This window comes from Carassius auratus, chromosome 41 (genome assembly GCF_003368295.1).
Source record: "Carassius auratus strain Wakin chromosome 41, ASM336829v1, whole genome shotgun sequence".
NCBI lineage: Eukaryota > Metazoa > Chordata > Actinopteri > Cypriniformes > Cyprinidae > Carassius > Carassius auratus.
Genome location: NC_039283.1, coordinates 14,643,207 through 14,657,825, shown reverse-complemented (window position 1 = coordinate 14,657,825; position 14,619 = coordinate 14,643,207). Strand labels below are relative to the sequence as shown.

The 14,619-nt window shown below is 35.5% G+C and overlaps 1 protein-coding gene across 3 annotated transcripts in view; it reads right to left on the bottom strand.

Annotated features, from left to right (window-relative positions):
* Positions 1 to 14,619, bottom strand: part of LOC113060178 (cyclic AMP-responsive element-binding protein 5-like) — a 69,130-nt gene that overhangs the window by 13,337 nt on the left and 41,174 nt on the right. The gene's annotated exons all lie outside the window — the stretch shown is intronic.

The window sequence follows — 14,619 nt, the reverse complement described above, 5'->3', positions numbered from 1 at the left end:
TAACCTATTTATGTTACGTGTACATAATCTCTCATGACGTTCGCTGAGAACCCAGATCAGCGCTGATGTGTGTCACTGAGTAGGTCTCATCTGCCTTTTGTAATGAGGTGTAAATAAACATTAGAGTCGAGCCAGAGAGCTGAAACAGCAGCTGTATTAGCCGATAATCATAGTGCTGTCTTGCACGCTGGCACTGCAAAACCTGGGGAAAACAGTCATTACTATAACTCCAGTGTTGGTCTGCTGAGAAGATGTCCTTTACAGGGCAACTCTCCTGAACTGAGAAGTGTCTGAAGCACCTGTGTGAGATGAGATGGAATCAAAGACAAGGTGGGGACTGAATGTAAATGTAAAAAAAAAAACGGTCACTGAAAAACTTTCTTGATCTGACAAGCTCTCATCTGATTGGCTGGTTGTAAAATCTAAAAATTGGATCTGCCAAAGTTTGCCAAGTTAAATATTTAGAAAGATACTCAAAAACTATTGTTTATAGAGCTTAGGGTACATTTACATGACAACAATGTAATAAAAATAGAAATGTTTTTCCTTTGTGTTTTTGAAAACTTTCACATACAGACGACAGAAAAACAAATAGGCAGTGATTCTTGACCATAACAAGCTTCAAATTGGACCGAACTGAATGAAAATTGTGAAAATGTAGCAAGTCCTCACTAGGGTAGGGAAATGCATAAAACCCTACACAGAAATGACCCACAATCTTTCTCATCCTTTTTCTCATCTCATTCCTTGCCTTTCCACAAATCAATCATCAAATATTTTAGTGGTGCATCTGAAGAAAATGTCAATATAATAGAAAGGGTCTATATTTTTGTAATTTGATTTCTTTCTTATATTCTATATTCAGTGTACACAAAATGAAATATCTGAAGACGTTTTTTTATACTGATGGTTGTGACTTGCAGCATAGGAAAATTCAAAACTCAGTATAGAATATTCCATTTTGAGCTTGATTAGTTTGATTAATTTTGAGTATAAATACTGGGTACCTCTTGGGCTAGTTTAGAACATGCAACCACAATTATGGGAAAGACTACTGACTTGACAGTTGTCCAGAAGACAATCATCAACACCCTCCACAAGGAGGGTAAGGAACATAAGGTCATTGCTGAAAGGGCAGGCTGCTCACAGAGTGCTGTATCAAAATATTTTCATAGAAAGTTGACCGGAAGGAAAAAGTGTTTTGTGTGCAATGAATCTAGAATATAAGAAAGTTAGCTTTCTTTGAATTAGATTTAAATATATATATATATATAACATAGTGCCCAGACGATGATCTATCAGGTTTTGTTCATGTGATATACACACAGATATCCGTCCGTCCACAGTCGTAAGAGCAGCAGTCCTTTCAAATTCTTCTCTGTTTCATCGCTGATCTTTAGCCTCTCCTTTCTGACCTCCCGTTTCTCTAACTCAGTCATGTCTTTCACAGAGCCTGAGGCATGATGGGTAATTGCACTTTAATGGTATTTATTAATTGCCTCTTCCTTCATGACTCTCGAGTTTGAGTGATATCATCGCGCGCGCATCAAGGTGCATCTTGACAACAGACTCAGCTTCCTGCAGATGGAGGGATGACTTCATATTAATAAAAGAGTGCAAGGAGAGAGGGAGGGCTACACCTGCTGCTGAAGGAGTAAATCAAAGTGAATGAGGTCAGAGGTAAGAGGGAGCCCCTGGGTAGAATTGGAGCAGGACCGTGTGTGTGTGTGTGTTTGAGTGTGAGTGCCAGAAAGAGCCCAGACTTGCTGCCAACTAAACTCACTCTAAACCATACTAGTGACAGCTCTACCTGTCTAATACTCTTTCTGTCAGTCTCTTTCTGTGTTGTTCCTTTTCTTCTATATTTCCTTTCATCTCTCTCCCGTTTCTTCCCGGTAACGATTACACTTTATAAACTGTGAGACTCTGCTTCTAACATGAACCAACTGAGGAAGTCGGATCCCTCGGGTTCATGAAAATGTGTAGAATGAGGGGTATACTTACATGATATTTCATATTATAGAATTATATTATGATTAAATCTGTAGTAAATTACATAGTGACATAAATATAATTTCTTTTATTCAGTGAGGATTAATTAAATTGATAAAAACTGTCCGTCAAGACTTTTACATTGTAATAAATGCATATTTTAAATAAACTTTCTATTCAAACTAAAAAAAACATAGAAAGAAGCACATTTGAAAATATATTAAAATAGAAAACTGTTCTTTTGAATTGCAATAATATTTCACAATATTGCTGCATTGTTTAAAGCAAAGTTTAAATTAATTATTAATAAAATCGACAAATGTTTTGTAATATATTTATTTTTAATGAATTGAAACGTGTTAAACTGACAGCCCTATTAAGCATAATATAACAATATTTAATAGCAAAATGTGATTTTATCCTTTTATCCTTTTATACTATCCGTACTAGTAACGGCTGAGCTATTTTACAGTCGTTTCCCACCACAGAGAGGTTGAAATCAGAGGTATAAAGTATCCTGCACTAGAGTCCCATAGATTCAACCCTCTGGGTCTGTACTGTGCTTTATGTTCACTCTCCCTCATTGCATAAATCTGAGCTGTAATTTTCCTGGCACTGGTTCCTGCACTCTGAGGACTCCAAGGTATGAGACGCCCATCTATTTCTCCCAGTTCCCCCGAATACTGATGCCAGACTCAATAAGGGTCTTGCCCTCGTCTCTCCACGTCCAGGCCCTGCTGTGCCTCGCTGCGCATGCCCAATCCCTGCCCCACACCGCCCATTAGCTCATTTTTAACAACCACCACCCCAACTCCCCTCTCGCCCCCTGAAGCAAGACCCTGCCAGCGGCTGCGAGCTGGGGACCACTTAACTGATTTCTTATGGGAGGGTTTCTGAGCCGGGAGAGGCGACCGGTTTGGTGGAAGTGTTACTGTAAGACTGCACGGTTTGGCACAACTGTGGGGGATGTGTCAGCTTTGCCAGGCTAATCATTTGGAACCACTTTAATTTGGTTTTACACTGCATTTTGTCACAGAGCAGGAATTTTATACATGATGCGGTTAATTGGAAGAAGGCAAAAAACTACAAGCAGACACATGTGGCAAAACAATAAGGACATTCATTCCTATAAAAAAAGGTTTTAGACTTCAGGGTCTCGGGTTAAAAAAAAAAAACTGTATTTGAAATGCATTTAACTTCTTAAATGTATCATTTCAGAGTGAAGCAGAACTTTGAGCCAGAAATGTAGGGAGGGACTAGATTTTATCTACTGAGAATTGACTGGATTGAGAAAAGTGGGATATGACATTTAGCAGAGAAAAGTTATGTTTAATTAGTATTTAATAACTTTTTAGAATAAGGTTCAATTTATTTATAGTAATTTATGCATTAGACATCATGAACTAAAAGGGAATAGTATCGATTTAATTAATGTCAATAAACATATTGTTCGTAAATCATAAATTAATGTCTTATGAATGGACATGAATGAACAAGAAACAATAGTATGTTTATAAATAATTACATATTTAGAAATACATTATTAATGCTTAACAAATAATGTCCATTCATTATTCATATAATACCTAAACATTAACTAATGTTAAAAATCACCCCTTATTACAAAAAGGTCAGTTAATAAAGAAAATAATGTCATACACTGTAAAAAAAGAAAAAGAAAAAAAAAATACAAAAAATGAAGCTGTAAATAAAAGATAAAAGAAGTATATTTGTGAAATGTCCTTCCTGTAGTTCAAACAGTGGAGCATGGAGCAAGCAACACCAATGTAATGGGTTTGATTCCCATGGAAAACTATCTTTCTAAATATCCAATGTCACTTTGGATAAAAAAATGCATAAATGTAAATGTAAATGAAGTTTCCTAGCATAGAAATGGTTTTAAAGTAAATCCTACACTCATTTTTAGGAGCTATACTTCAATAACACAAGCTCCTTACTGAATTCACACAACATAACGTGGCTCAGCACCTGAACGAGCGAATCCGCAGACGAGCTAATCAACTCGAGTGCAGCTGCCGACACAGACATCCATCACTTTACCGTGTAAATACAGCACATCATGAAATGAAAGAGGCTCCATCCTTCCCAATCAACCTGTATTACTTACACAGTGCATTCAACAAACACCATTTGAAACAATTCAGGGTCAAACAGTTGTAAAAACAGAGCTGACTGCACTCATGGTGTGGCTCTATGAGTACCGAGGCTCCTTCACTTCAAAGAGGAAAAGACAGGTAGGTTAATGTCTTTAGCATTGAAATGTATTAGCATGTGTCGCAGACAAATAAAGGTCTCAGCTACAGCTCTCTGAATAAAGCGTAGGTTATTTGATAAGGAACATAATTTCAGCAAATCTTAAATTGATATATTTAGTTATACAAAAAGGGAAGTTTATTTCATGTGTGCTTGTAAATGTAGTTAAGGAAATATCAAATTAGAAACAAAAATAAACATAAATAGCTGCTATGGTGACAATAGAATGCAATGTTGAACTACAGAAAGAAGTGTGCTTAGATGTACAGTACTGAACGTGCACTTACAATGTGCACTTGTAGTGTAATTACAATCTTAAACGTATATTTTAAAAATAAAACATGCCGATATAATGTTAAGTACGTTTAAAATGTACATTTTTCAATAATGTCAAACATATTGTCAATTTTAAATTATGTTCTTTTGTTGTGCTTTGAAAAAGTAAACTTTTTTTGATGTGTTGACTAACATACTGCATTAGTAGTTAGCATTAAAAGATAACAAAATTAGTAGAAGTCAATATAAATGTAATACTGTAGTTAAATTTAATATGGGGCCTTTTTTGGTGATCATGTTATAACATGTGACCAGTTTGCCCAGCTAAGCTCTGGTGGCCTCTGAACCGTTACCCAAAAGGCTGGACGTTCAGACAGCTATAACAACACATGCCGTTAGAAACACAAACGCAAACTGGAGGTTCTCCATCCCACCATCCACTCAGTGAAAAACACAAGTGTGCATTGTGAATGCATTGGTTAAACGAGATAATCCTTTTGTTGCATTCACAAGGAAAGACAATGAAGCTACAAGTTCAGCCTCTTTATTTAAATCCTAACTAATTAAGCAATTGCATAAAAACAAGAGTGAAATGAATTAACAATTAATTACGTAATCAAAATGTTAGAATGTTAGATTTGTATGTTAACATATGTAATGGTCGGGCTACAGCTGTGCGTTAGCTCATCACCCCTGTGACATCATCCCCCAACAATGGCACCATTCATACAGATGTTGCTTACAAAACATGGATTTAGATTGCCGTTGTGCAAACAGAGCCTCACACACAACCTGTGCACCAGCTGCAGGTGCCTCTTCAGTAAAGGACTCCCACTGATAGAGACATAAATCAATGATGCAGAAATACTGAGTCACTGAAATTACACATGAGATTTAAAATGAAGTTACATAACTGTAACATCCCACATTTACAGCAGAAGGTATGACTATACATTACAGTTTCCATATAGACATAATACATATACTGGGGGAAAAAATTAAGAATACATTTTCACTCACTTTTTTAGTAAAATTCAAAAACAATTACAAAGAAATGGCAATTACTAACAAAATAAATGCTACTACTTGATTTATAATAGAAAGACTGAAGAAGTATGTGCATGTAAAAAGTAATGTAATATTTTTAATATTAATTTGAAAAAAAAATTATTCAATTAATGTGGAATTTACATGAAATGGGGGGGGGGGTTACACCACATTTGTTTCAAGAAATAATAATAAAATATCATACCAAATTACTTTTTTAAGGTTTTCTTTTCATTATCATATCAGGACAGTTTACATCTTTGACATTTATGACTAATATAAAATACAAAAATGTATTTTAATTCATAAATTATACACACACCACAGCAGAGGTGTATTCAAGTCATTTTGTGTATGAATCAATCATATTGTTAATGTATTTTTTAATTAATTAAAGGATTCAGATAAAAAAGCATCACCTAATTACAATAAAAAAAAAATGAAATTGTATCATTATAAAATAGTGTCTATTCCAGAACAATTACAGCTTATAAAAAAAAAAAAAGGTACTTTGCTTCAAGTATGCCTGCATCTGAATACTTTAGCGATCAGTTCTGATCCTCTGTGGATGAATGAGGGTGCGATTACATAAGCCTGAATCTCCAGTGTTCACATCACTATGTATCCCTTGGTGTAATGTTTCTTTAAGAAAGGTTCCCTTTTTTTCCACTGCTCAAGTAAAAAAAACGAGTACATTTAGAGCATGCCAAGGATTATGTCATCTGAGCGGCGTGTGCCAGCGCAAGGGCCCCGAGAAACATAGCAGGAACATATAGTGTTGTTTATCTCATAAAAAAGGCTCAGCATCTAGCGACAAATTTATCATCCTTAGTAACAATGTAAACAACGGATAATTACCCCCTCACAAAACAAAAAACCACAGATTGTTTTTAACTGTCACTGGCATGAATAGTGAGACAACATTCCAAGCAGAAGTCGTAGATTTTCAGTTCCTGGTCAAAAGAACAATCAGCAAATACCCTTATAAAAATATTAAACACATTTTACTGATCTTTGCATCATTCTTTCTTTTTTACTTTATTTTTCTTTATGAAACTAGAGTCAAATCACTTTAATTTCTTTTCTTTTTTCTTTTAATATTTTTTTTCATGCACAGAATGGCTTTAAAAAAATGAAATAATTCATTTGGTGAAATTTATTCCTGAAACAAGTGGGAAAAGTCTGACAAAATGAAATTATATTCAATACTGTAAATACATCTTAATATTTAGTAAATATTAGTTGCTAGGAAACTCTTGTTTGTTTACTGTGTTGAGACGTGCATGCTGCGTTTGGTCTCGTACTCTATCGCATACCTTGTCTGTTAGACCTTTGTTGTGATAAACAGTAAAGTGTATTCAGCTGAATTCAATTTCCGCTTTGTCCGAAGGGTATAAAAAAGCTTAGTATGCCACGGCAGCGGTCGCGGCAGCCCTCCTCGTGTGAAGAACGAAAAGTGCAAAGACCATTGACTCTACCGGGCAGGGACACCGGCAAGGGATATAAGTATCGTTTTGATTAATCCTTTTTCATACTACTTGTTTCACTTTTGTTTTTATAACCAATTCTTACTATGTGTTTCCAGATTCCTAATTTCACTACCACTCACAAACCACACATCACACACTGTAGGCAGCGACAACCTGCACACTTTGCCTATGTCTGCTAATACACTACGTTCTTTTTCTATTAGTCTCTGGAATTGCCAGTAAACAAAGCCGATTTCATTACTTCTATTATTAGTCATTCAAAGCTAAATCTCATGGCCTTGACAGAGACCTGGATCAAACCAGAGGACACTGCTACACCTGCAGCACTCTCCAATAATTTACAATTTTCCCACTCTCCTCGTTTGACTGGAAGAGGTGGAGGTCCAGGTCTTCTTATATCTTATGATTGCAAATTTAATCCTTTACCATTATTTTGTGTCATTCACTCCTCTCTTCCTTCTCTGCTAATGTCTCCACTGCTAAAAGGACATACATGGCCGTAGCCAGGGTTTGAAAATTAGTGAGGTCCAGGGGGTTTCTAATAACCCCCTTATTAGAGAATTGTGCTATAATTACCCCTATAAATACAACTAATTATATACACTAACACTTGAAAAGAAACATTTTTTAAAAAGTTAATTTTTAATTCATACCCTATTTATTGGATCAAAGTTTGTTTGGGGTGGATAATTTTATCAGTTGTTTATTATTCATGCAACCAGTGTTGGGGTAGTTACTTAAAAATTTTTATTAGTTACTAGTATCTAGTTAAATTGTAATGAGATTACTTTACTAGTTACTGCATTTGAAAAGTAACTTCACTACTTATTACTTTACTTTACTTTTTTAAACAGGTGTTTTTATATCTCTGTATTTCTGAAGGAAGACTTGCATGTTATATGCCTGATAAAGCAGCGTTTGTGAACTCAGCGCTGCTTTGTTTCCAGCTGTTATTGGGGAAACCGCTATTTCTCGCACTTTAAAGCGTCTCTGCACTATAGTGTTAGACAGCGTTTTGATAGCATTGATGTTTTTGACAAGTATTATAAGTTATTTTCCCTTACCGAATGTCAAAGCTTGTCAGTAATACCCTGTCCCTGGACTTTTTTTAGACCATCTTTGATCGTCGCCTCTAGTGGCCGGGAAGATAAAATGTGTTATACATATTTCGACGGGATCGACCCGGGTTCGAATCCGCCTTTTGGGCAAGTTTTTTCTCCCTTTATAAAAAAAATATATATATATTTTTAAAAATAAACAAAAATTATTTTTAATATTTTGGAAATAAGATAATATAAAGCTATCACTGTCCCTAAACTTCAACTTCCTACTTTATTAACTTTCTAAAGAGTCAAATTTAGTGGAAAATCAAGTCAAAAAAACGCTTACAATAGCTTGATCTGGCAACAACAAGGCTGCGTCTCACGCTCTCGCTCACAACACTCTGAAGACTCGTTCACTTCGGAAGTGTCTTGCAGCGATCATTTTCATACCATGGACGCTAAACATTCTGAATTATACATGCAGACATTCATATGGGGAGTTTAGCAGCAAATTAGTCAATCAGAGGTCAAAATTTACAGAGGTCCGGACCTCATCCTCATAGCTGGCTACAGCTATGAGGACATACTATCATAATAAAATTAACAATTCGTCTAACTCTCACTTGCTTGTTAAAATGTTTTCTTCACTCCTTTGTCCTCCTCCTCCCACTCCTGTATCAAGTCTAATAGCTGACGACAATCTGTCAAGCACATCTTACCAGCAAGCATACACTCATTCAATTCAATTCAGTTCAATTCAATTCAATTCAAGTTTATTTGTATAGCGCTTTTTACAATACAAATCATTACAAAGCAACTTTATAGAAATTACTTTTCTGCAATATTTAGTAGTAGCTTATAAGTGCATATGACAGGGTTTTTCAGAAAAATGAATACAAGACCTAGTCAGCCAGACGATGAACATTATTAACAGCAATTATTATATGATGCAATCACACTTGTAGCAATATTTGTTAGTTTCACAAATTGCATTCACTTCCTTCTCTTCACTCTCTGAGGCAGAAGTCTCTAAACTCATCCTTTCTATATATCCTACTACTTGTCCGTTTGATCCTATTCCATCTCATCTCTTTCAAGCCGTTTCTCTTGCAGTTGTATCTGCACTCACTCACATCATTAACATATCTCTCCACACTGGTGTTTTCCCCTCAACATTTAAACAGACTTGTATAACTCCACTACTTAAGAAACCCAACCTCAACCCATCTCTTTTAGAGAACTACAGACCAGTTTCTCTTCTTCCTTTCATTGCAAAAACACTTATACGAGTTTTGTTCAACCAAGTCTCTGCCTTTCTCACACAGAATAACCTCCTTGACAGCAACCAATCTGGCTTCAGAAGTGGACATTCAACTGAGACTGCCTTGCTCTCAGTTGTTGAAGCCCTAAAACTGGCAAGAGCAGATTCCAAATCATCTATACTTATATTGCTTGATCTGTAAACAACTTTTGACACGTTTTTTTTGACACCACCAGATTCTCCTGTCAACCCTACTGACAAAGGGCATCTCAGGAACCGTACGCCATAGATTTGAGTCTTACCAATCAGATAGGTCCTTCGAAGTATCTTGGAGAGGTGAGGTGTCCAAGTCGCAACATTTAACTACTGGGGTGCCTCAGGGCTCAGTTCTTGGACCAATTCTCTTCTCTGTCTACATGGCATCACTAGGTTCTGTAATTCAGAAACATGGCTTTTCATATCACTGCTATGATGACACGCAGCTCTACCTCTCACTCCATCTTGATGATCCGACGATAGCGGCTCACATCTCAGCTTGTCTAACAGACATTCCTTGCTGGATGATGGGCCATCACCTTCAACTCAACCTTGCTGAGACAGAACTGCTTGTGGTTCCAGCAAACCCATCGTTTCATCACAATTTCACCATCCAGTTAGGCATGTCAACCATAACTACATAACATACCATAACCATAACAGCCAGAAACCTTGGAGTTATGATTGATGATCAGCTGACTTTTTCAGACCACATTACTAAAACTGTCCGGTCCTGCAGATTTGCTTTATTCAACATCAAGAAGATCAAGCCCTTTCTTTCGGAACATGCTGCACAACTCCTTGTTCAAGCTCTTGTTCTGTCCAGGCTGGACTATTGGAAAGCTCTCTTGGCAGGTTTTCAAGCCAGTTCTATCAAACCTTTACAATTAATCCAGAATGTGGCAGCAAAATTAATTTTTAATGAGCCGAAAAGAATGCAAGTCACACCTCTGTTTATCAGATTGCACTGGCTACCAATAGCTGCTCGCATAACATTCAAGGCATTGATGTTTGCCTACAAAACCATTATTGGCTCTGCACCCCTTTACCTAAATTCATTATTTCAGAATTATAATATGTTTTAATTTTTCTATGTTTTAATTAGCTTTTCAGGACAATTTAACTTTAAATATGCACATATTAAAATCTTAATGCAAATTCCTGGCATTTTTTTTCTCTTTGTTAATTAAAAAAAGGAAAAGAAAAAATGTAAAGATAAACTAGCTTTAATAATGATTTACAAAAAAAGATTTAAAAATACATGCATAACAATGGTATTTATTTTACATTATATTTACTAAAATAAATAAATTATTTGAAAATTAGTCACATGAAAACAATAATTTCAATTTACATAAAAGTCATGCTTCCAAAAAAAAAAAAATAATAATAATTAAATGGTAAAAAAAAAAAAAAAACTCACTCCTTGAAGAACTTTCCTTTACATTAGATTTCACTTAGGCCATTGGATAAAGATAACTACTAGGTTTTTGTCTCTATCCTGTTATACAATTGTAATTTTTCAATCGAGTCATGCATTTTTTTCTCATACTGTTTCACATGCAAATATTACATTTCAAAACTTGGAATTCACTGGAATTAAGTGTCTCAAACCTGTTATTTACAATGGAATGGGTGTGTATTTTCAGGTATGTATTACGTTTCAAGAAAAAAACACTGATTTAGAAAAGGATATTCTAATTTTCTGTGTCTCACAGGACTCTTTATGACATTAGTTTATAGCTCTAAGCAAATGATCTTAACATGCAAATGATTCAAAGGAAGCTGTATGCTGTATACAGTGTATAACTGCCAAAAACTCATAGGGACTTTTCTCTCAAAAGTCTGCACACGCCAAAACAGTGGTGGAACTGAAAGTGGATCCACACTGAGTTTGACAGGGTTCAGCTGGCACATACACAGGCCCTTTCTTCTCTCTGATAAGAGCGTTTGTGCTTCCTTTTCAACAGACATGAGAACTTTCATGTATCAAAACATGGTATGTGAAGGAAAAACAAAATGACTGAGCACAGAGCACAAGTGCTGTTTGGTTATGAGAGATAAATAGCATGTTGTTGAGCATATGTCTATGAAAATATATCATAAGAGTAGAGTAAAAGTGAAAAATGAATATACACTATACTGCAATTCACTCCCACTCAAACAACAGAGCAACTACATCTGCCCAGCACATTAAACAACTGGATATATGAAACCTATAATCAGTGACTTCATTAATAATAAATATTCTGCTGCTCGCCCCAAGAGTGTAACAGCCACAAACACAAGAGTCTGCTCATCCACATCTGGTCTGAGATAAAATGACACCTTAACCACAGAGTATGAAGACAGCACAGCACTCAGACTGTAGGTGTGTGTGTGTGTGTGTGTGTGTATGTGTGTGTGTGACGATCTGACAGCGGTCCCGTGGGAACCAAAGCACTTTTAGCAGGTTTTTTTTTTCACCGGAGACCCCCTAGCCCACCACAAAATCAATTTGGCTTTATCGAAAAAAGAGCACAAAGAGCACAGACACATACGCACACACACACATGCACACTCATCCACCGTCCAACATACCATCTCCTCACACACTCTCTTGCTTTCTTTCTCACATACTCAGACTTCCACTTTCCTCCGTCTCTCGCTTTCTTCATGTTCTCTAGTTCGACCCTCTCGTTCTCGCTCTTTCTCGTGGCTGAGGGTTGGGTATGAGGTTACGGTTGGGGAAATATTTCCCATTTGAAATAAGTCAACATCTCTGTATAATGAGATTAGGGTTGGATCTCCACATTGGGGTCATAGTGGTCGTGCCGGGCCATGTGGGGGACACATGGCTCCGATCACCCCAGAACAGGTCACCTGATAGCAACGGTTACCATTATCCCAGCCGGATAAGCACAGATGCCAAAGTAGCTAAAACTAAACAAAAAATCAACTGTAAAAAAGCTAAATCTTGCACTCAATTTTTTTTTGGTGTATGTTATATAGTAAAACAACAAAATCTAAAGCGAAGCAAAATTATGTAAACTATTTAGACTTGGTTTCAGATATATATTTTTATTTTGTCATTTAATAAGACCTTACGTACTGCTTTTCATGTTAAAGCGTCAGGTTTTAGACTAGAATTATTTTATGATAATTACTTATTTTTATATGCATTAAAATAACACAATAATTATTGTTTAATAATTTATTTATTTTTTAAATTAGATTCTTAATTTTAATTGTAAAAAAATTGTGGAGTGAATGTTGGAACACTAAATGTTGGCAGCATTCTTTCAATTGCTTTAGGATTTAATTTAAAGTACATGTGAACTGCATTTATACACACATCCACATATATATATATATATATATATATATATATATATATATATACACAGTATATGCATTCTTACAGATAATTAAATTATCCAGCATATGTATACTATGTTTAATTCTTCCTATAAGATTGTTTTAATGACTCTTGAAAGCTTAAAACAAATGGTTTCATGTGTCAGAGCAAAAGAAAAAAAAAGGAATTTATAATTCAATTACAATCAGGGCCGAGAGCGAAGCAGAGAGGGGGGATGTGCCTGGAGTCCAGCCAGAGGACAGATAAGACTGCACATTAAAGTAATATTATGCTCCCCCTGCCCGTTACCATAGCAACAAAATGAAAGGATTAAAAAATACACATGGAGATCAATCTCCAGTGGAGAGAGAGATAAGTGCTCTTCGAATGCTCTTTCCACCATCAGAATCATCACTCATGCTTTGACATACAGACACTCGCTCTCTCTCTTTCTGTCTTTTATCTAGTATTGTTTTCAGTCTCCTCCTTTCTCCTAATGTCTGCGGTTCCCATTTTCTCAGAGCAAACTAATTAACTCCCTCCAGAGTCCAATTCCAAATCCACAAATACCGGATTGTTACATGGTATAATTAGTGGATTTTAATCTAATTACCAAATCTGTCTTCCTGATCCTCTTGCCACCGCTATGAAGCTCGACTAAAACGTGTGAGCAGCCACATACTTTAATGGGATCTACGGTAACTGTACAAATCCAGGCAGATGGATGTAACAGTCACACACATTCTGTCATCAGTTACCCATCCTTATGTGCTTCCGAATCTGTAGGATTTTCATATATGGAACAAACAAATTACTAGATGTTATTTCCATACATGAGGATGGGCTTCAACGGTGATAAAATTATATAGTTTTTTAATCATTGACGTGTCTTTGAAATGTAATTTTGGGTCATTTTCAGCAAATAACATTTTACATTTTAGACTTTTCAAAACACAAATCATTGTTTGCACTTGACTTCATGCAACTTGATTGAACACATTGGTTTTGCACACTGTACATAATGATAACTGTTTTAATATTAAAGGACTGTAAAAATGGTCATTGGTAAATTATGTAATTCATAAAAAAGTGTAAAAGATCTAATTTGACATTTCGTGTAATTTTATAATAAAATACTGATAAATGCAGTTATCTCATAATTTACAGGGAAAAACGTTAAATTAAAATTCCCAGAATTCCCATTCCCTGTGTGACAAATGAAACTGAACGTTTTTTCTTTCAAAATATTAAAAATTTTCTTTTTCTTTTGTTTTGATTTGTTATCACTTATGTACATGTGATTATAATCTATATTTTCATATATTATATTCATATTCATATTCATATATTACATAAATGTAAAAAAAAATATTTTTATTTTTTATTGCAGTTTATAAGTTAAAAAAGCAACTTTTTGACATAGTTTGAGTCCTCCTCATCATTACTTGCACTTTATGGAAAAAGCAGCCAGAACATTCTGTAAAGATCTCCTTTTGCATAAATGTAAGTGAATAATGACAGAATATTCACAATGGTGCAGTATTTTCAACACTTTGATTTTTTTAGAAGTCAAATCCACTGACAGCTTGTGTGTGGCGTAAGTTTAATACATTCTTGTAGCTGCTAGAGAAATATAAATCAGTTTGTCATCGGTACATATTGATGAAAGGCATAAAAAACATATTCCTTTTCTTTCCATTCCTACAGAAAACTACTGGACCCTCCTTCCCGATTTCTCCAGCAGTCAGTTTCTTTCTCTTTCTCTGAGAGCTCTGACTGGCTGCTTTGTTTCTGATGAGATCACCACCATGCTGAACTAGTGCTAACAAGCAGCAGAGGCACAAGTGTATGTTCAGGGCATCG